General features: G+C 37.6%; 1 protein-coding gene across 1 annotated transcript in view; it reads left to right on the top strand.

Annotated features, from left to right (window-relative positions):
- LOC102676999 (suppressor of lurcher protein 1) overlaps positions 1 to 6,465 on the top strand; it is a gene marked incomplete at its 5' end in the record, with an annotated part of 299,191 nt that overhangs the window by 214,207 nt on the left and 78,519 nt on the right. The gene's annotated exons all lie outside the window — the stretch shown is intronic.

The raw sequence follows: 6,465 nt of genomic DNA, 5'->3' as shown, positions 1-6,465 counted from the left end.
TTCTTCTTTTTTTTTTTTTTTTTAAGGGTCCAGAGGTAAAAAAGTAACTTTTTTCTCCCTCCCTCCTTTTCAGAGAACGCGTTGTTCTCTGAAAACCTGTGAACGAGTTCTTTATGCGGTTAATGGTGGTTTCTCTTCAATTTTTTTTTATATTCATAATGACACCCGCTGCTCCCGCTATTTGCAAAGAAAACATCGAGGCTTGTTTTAGAATACCACATTGCCCTCGATCCGTTCCCCTTTTTCTTTTCCTTTCTTTTTTATCATATTTTTCCACGGTATTAATAAATTAGACGATTCGCAGTTTTCGAGGTGAAATTTTTTAAACAAATATTTCTCTCTCTCTCTCTCTCTCTCATTTTTATTTTCTGTTTCTCTCTTTACCACCGTGCTAATTCAATTTTGATTACATCTGAGGGGAACTCGTTGTCCCTCTCACGAGAACTGAACATCACGCTCATCATCGGTTTTCGAGAAATGTAAACCGAATTTACACCATTTTTCTCCCTCGCTCGCGTTCTCGATAATAATGAGGAAGAATGTAACGCGAATTTAATTGTTATCGATATATTTCGAAATTTGAATTTAGTTTAGTGATAATTCAGTGCGTATTTCAAATATTCACGATATATAATAAACGATTGTTTTCTTCCGATTAATGAATTTTATATCGACACCCGTTCGATGTCGTTTTAAATAATTGAACAACTCACGGTTAATTAAATTTATATATATGTATGTCGAATAATATAGGTATTTTTACAGGTTTTTACTATATGTTATTAATGTTTAGCTTGGGAACATGTACGCAAAGCGCATTGTTTAACAGATTGTCATCTGAGAGTAAATGCATTTTGTATTCGAATACATAAATTGTATTCGATATTTTAAATAATATTAGCTACTTAGACAAAAATCCATACATAAATATATATATTCGCAGAAATGTCAAAAGTATCAATTTGTATTAATTCTAATTTCACGCACTTTGATGACATCTTGCAGAAAAATACTACATTAAAAAGTGATGCCAACTTCGTATTTTTATTATAATTATTTAATAAAGCTTAATAAAGCAAACAATAACACGTATTTATTAAAAAATTTCTATACACATATATACGTTGAAAACGAGAAATAAAATGCACGGATTTGGTTGAACGAGTATATTTAATAATACGTAATTGCGCGTGCCTGTTTACAGAACATTTGAAGCGTTCAATGATAAAACCGGAAATAAAATTTCAATGAACTTTAAACTTTGTAACGATATAATATATCGTCAAAGTTTGGAAAAATTGAGAGATTATTCGTTCACTCGATATTTAAAAATTTACCAAATTTATTGCTCGATTCTTGCGTGATAATCAATGATGCCGCCTTAATGTATTAACAACTTTGAAAAACTCGTAATTAATAATATTATTGGAATGAATTTTTTTCTTCACTCCATAGATCAAACAGAAATCGAATCATCGAATCCTCTCCAGATTCACCTCGTAATAATAAAAAATTTCCTCGCATTGCCTTGTAACCCTTTACAAATCATTCCCCTTAAACTTCAACCCTTCCCAGTTTCTCGAGACTTGCATAATTCTCTTTCGACTCGATTAATAATATCAATGTGTTTCGAAAAATGAACGAAATCTCACCGTTATAGATATTCCCCCCCAGTGTTCACCAATAAACCACAAATACAAATCGAAGCTCGACAGAATTGGAAATGTTTTTTTTTTTTTTTTCTTTTTAAGGAAGAGAGGGAAACTGATCGATGGAAATTTGGTAGACGTCACGAACGCGAGATCTGAGCTTGGAAAAATCACGCGCCGATCTTGACGTATAATTCGAATAAATTCTCCTCGAATATCTCCTCGCTGATATATCACGCTATATACATATATAAAACGATTCATTAGAAATGGTTTACGAGTCGAACAATATCGATAAGTATTCGATAACGAGGCGCAGATATATATATATATATATATAGAGGAAGACAGATAGATAAGAAGATTTGCATAATGCTCCCTTATTCGTAGCTTTTGTGCTGCGAACCGAGGGAGGGAGACTACGTAGCATAAGCGTAGTCGCGAGTGCCCCACGCTATTCCGCTTCTCGTTAAACTGAATAACGGTTTTCCTTTTTCTCGCGGGGGAGGGGCGCAAGGAAAGAAAGGGATCGTGATGCTCGTTCACGGTCGTGAAGGGGGGGAGGTGGAGCAAACGAGCGTAATTAGACACCCCTCCCCCTCCTCCCCGTTTCGCTACCTCGGCCCACCGTTTACCTCCGCTTTGCGCCATCCATTCTTGTTGCCATTTCTTCTCATCCCTGATGCCATCTCGTCCGCCACCTTCCCTATTCGTATCCTTCGTATAACCGCGATATATTCCTGTTATACCAGTGCAACCAACCGAGAAAGAGAGAGAGATTGTGCGAGGTTTCGTTCATACCTTGCTTGCTTCTCTTCCTTTCTGGTTAAAATTAAAAAAAAAAAGTGGGTAGCTTCGTGGGTGGAAATAAGCGAGAGAAATAAAAATGGGGGATGATACAGAGGCAATTAGTTTCTAGATCAACGAATTAATTATTATCCGTGATCTGTGATCAACAGCCGAGCGCAAATCCATGGCTGCTTGGCGCGCATTAATGGCGGCCGAGTGAGTTATACGCGACGGTTATTATGAAGCGAATAGCGGCGTAAACTACCTTCGCCTCGGTGTACATTGTTACCAGAGTTTCATTGTAATCCGAGGGAAATATCAATTCGCTTTTGCGAGCTGATCGGGCCAAATGATACAATGATCCATCCACCGATTGTTAGCAACGCCGTGTCATATATTAATTGGCGCGTTTCTCGTTTGTCTTTCCCCTTGAATTGGTTACTTTTATCCTCGTGGACTTGCCTAGTGGATTTAATTGGATTCGCGTGTTATTCGCGTCTCTTGTTATCCCTTGGATGGAATTCGATGGTAGAGGAAGAAGAAGAAGAAGAAGAAGAAGAAGAAGAAAAGGAAATATTCAATGGTGGACTTCTCTCTGGAGAACGATATTCGGAGATCGGTAAAAAGGGGTAGTTTTCCCTTGAAAATAGTTCTCCGTCCGTCGATCAATTTATTCTCGAGTTATTAAGTTTCAAAGTCGATACGAGCTCCCTGCGCCGCAGCCCGAGCTTAGGGGTCTAAGTGGACCGGACCGGTCTATTATTATCGAGGTCTGCGCTCTCATCCATCCTCAATTGCACGGCATATGTACATAGATTAATTATACATCGTGCCAGATAGATTGCTGAGATAGATTACAATCATATTTACCCATGATCTAAGAATAGAGCGATATTCTATTTACATTATTTTATGCTAATATTCGCAATCCAAGTTCCATATCAAAGCCGGTATGTATTTCCAGTGTGTGCGGTATTTCGTAACACGTTTACATCACGCGATCGCATCGCGCCCGTAATAAATCGTATTAACCGGATAAATGATATTACATTGTGTATTTACGATAAATCGTGTCCCAATAATAATGCGTACTTTTTTATTCAAATTTATTTCAGAATTGCAACAGAGAGAGATATATATTGATTTATACGATTGAAAAACTGGCATGTTTACAGCCTATAACTCCCGAGTAATTAATAACTTCAAAAGTTGGATTCAGAGACGGATATAGATGATAAATTAATTGCTGATAAACGTAACGATCTTCCATATATTCTTGACAATTTTTATAGCACAGCAATTTCGATCTAAAATATTTTTGCGTTTCGTCGATTTTATTATCTCGTGTCGTCGATAAGTAGGCAGAACAATTGGATTTTCACCTTGAAATGTTGAGGTAAAATTTGTAGAATTTGTTAAAATTTGTAGAAGGAGAATATCGAGAAGGAAAGGAGAGACGTTACGTTACGTTGAAATAGCTTTAGACATCTTTTTTGGATCTGAAGGCAAACAGTTATTTTTATCGTATCCCTTATCTTGCTCTATTTACTCCGATGTCTGCCGATAATTTTTTTTTTCAACGCGCAAGTCGTTTGTCCCGAGCGGAAGTAATGGGATCGACGTACGCTTCGCTTCTGGAAACTTTGCAATCAGCCGTTGATGAATAAAACGGAAGAAACGGGAGGGGAAAGAGAAGTATAGGAAGTAGCAGCAACGTGGAGAAGAAAGAATCGATCCGAGAAATTATATTTTCCTCTCCCTTGGATAACGAGTGCTCGAGTAAAAGTAAATTCGTGCGAATATTCCTTCTCCTCCTCCCTAATAATTATTTATTCCATTATTATTATTATTATTATTATTATTTCGAAGATCTCGAATAAAAAAAAAAGAAAAAAGAATAAAATTTCAATTTAGAGGAAAATACGAATTCGCAAAAATGGAAATTCGATCGGAAATTACGAAAAAGGAGGTTAGGAAGAATCGAAATCGCAGAGGCGATTGCAAACGATCCTCGATGCGAAATGGAAGATAACTGGCCAACGTTGGGTCGTTGGCGTTGGAGCATATAAGAAGAAGAGTTCGAGTCTTCACGAGATCGCGCGAACATGTACGAGCGAACAGCTTCGGGTGCTTTGGCAAGCGGCCAACTCGAGTATCTCTCATGTGTTTGGCAGAATTTGTCCCCGCCCCTGCCCATTCCCCCTCTCACTCTCTCTCTATCTCTCTCCCTCCCTCTTTTATACGCTTCCCCTCTCCACCGTTCGCCTCCTCTTTTGTTTCACAGACTGTCTCATTCCGGCCCCGCGACACTCCGTTTCATAGGCCTCGCTACTCCTCCAGATACTCGACACGTCTGGGTACGTATGTTTGGTTACGCGAAATGCTCTCGTGCATCTCAAGTCGAATGTTTGATGGCGCTCTTCTGTTTAAACACGGAGCCAGACGCTAACGGCGAGCGGACCGGTGTCTTTGGTATCTGCATACGTACGAGAATAGCGCCTAACTTTCCTTTCCCCCTTCTCGTGTAATAATAACCTAACCGTTCGTTCGTTGTAATTGTATCAGAGAACGGGTGAATGAGTTTGTAGAAGAAGAAATTACCTTGCATTTTTTTTTCTCGTGTCCTTTTAAATCGGTAATGTGAATCGGCCTCGAAAAAATGCGCTCGTAAATTGCAAAGATCGTATAAATTAAATTGGTTAATCCGTGGAAGCGTGTATTCACGAGGTATATAGCGTCGCAATGAATAATGATGGCAGTTTCATTAACATTGTTCTTAGGTTTCCGCGATACTTAATTATTAAACGTGAATCGTTAATCGAAGCCTGTGTTCGATGTTATAGCGACGCCTCGAGTCTGAGCGAGGAATAATTCGAAGGAATTGATAAATTGATCCTGGGAAATCGATTTCGTTCCTTCTTGTATTTTCTTATACGATGGAATTTTCCGTGATAATTCTATGCTCTTCAGATACGAGTGCAATTTGAATTAATTTTCTCTCGAAAGTGTAATGTATTCGTAGTATCTATAAATATATAGATACGTCGCATTAACACGTCGAGTATTATATACAGTTTTGAAAGTGTTTCACCCATTTTCTTAGATATTCTTAGAAGCGGAAAAAATATTACAGTATATATATATATTGGAACACCGAACAGCCATATATTGAAAAATCTATATGTCCAACTTGAATAACAAGTAACTCGAAACAGACGTGTATAAAGATATTATAAATCAACTCCCGTTCTCGCTTTAGAATCGTATAACGTCCATATTCGTGGAAATAAATTTTATTTCGAATCGTTTTCATTTGATTTATGAAAATGTACGTGTCAAATAATTTCACAAGAACGATCGGTGATATTGAAAACTCGACATAGAAAGTTGCTTTGCGTAAAAGAACGTAAACACGATTAAAAATTTTCATCGATCGAAATTCTCTCTGAAAAGAAGAGAAATCGATATCTCGAGTGTCCATACTTAAGACGATATTGTGGAATGGATTCAATGATCTATATTTTTTCTTGGAAATGCATACTCTTTTATCGAGTACGTTTTTCCAGGAATCCAAAGTTTGGATAAGTCGGTATGAGAGAGAGAGAGGATCCGAGCAATCGATAAGAACGAAGATGGTAAACGATCAAAAATTACCTTTCTCTTTACACGACGATATCTCGGCAACCGGAACTCGTATCGGGATGAATGAAAAAGCGTTTCAAAGAGGAAGCTTCCGCGCTTCCAATGATCTCTCGTTCATCGACCGGAAGTCGCTATCTTCCAAGTTACAGCGGTTCGAAATTTTCCCAATTTTAATACGGTCTAATTGGATTTAAGATAAACATCAAAATTACTTTTTCTTTGCACGACGATATCTCGGAAACCGAAAGTCACATCGAAATGAATGAAAAAGAGTTTTAAAGGGAAAGATTCCGCGCTTCCTCTCGTTCATCGATAAATAGTCACCGTTTTCGGAGTTACGATTTAAATTTTTCTTAATTTTTAATAAGATTCGATCGAGTTTGTA

The sequence above is a fragment of the Apis dorsata genome, unplaced genomic scaffold, assembly GCF_000469605.1.
Source record: "Apis dorsata unplaced genomic scaffold, Apis dorsata 1.3 scaffold_102, whole genome shotgun sequence".
Taxonomy (NCBI): domain Eukaryota; kingdom Metazoa; phylum Arthropoda; class Insecta; order Hymenoptera; family Apidae; genus Apis; species Apis dorsata.
This window is presented reverse-complemented; position numbering and strand designations above follow the sequence as displayed.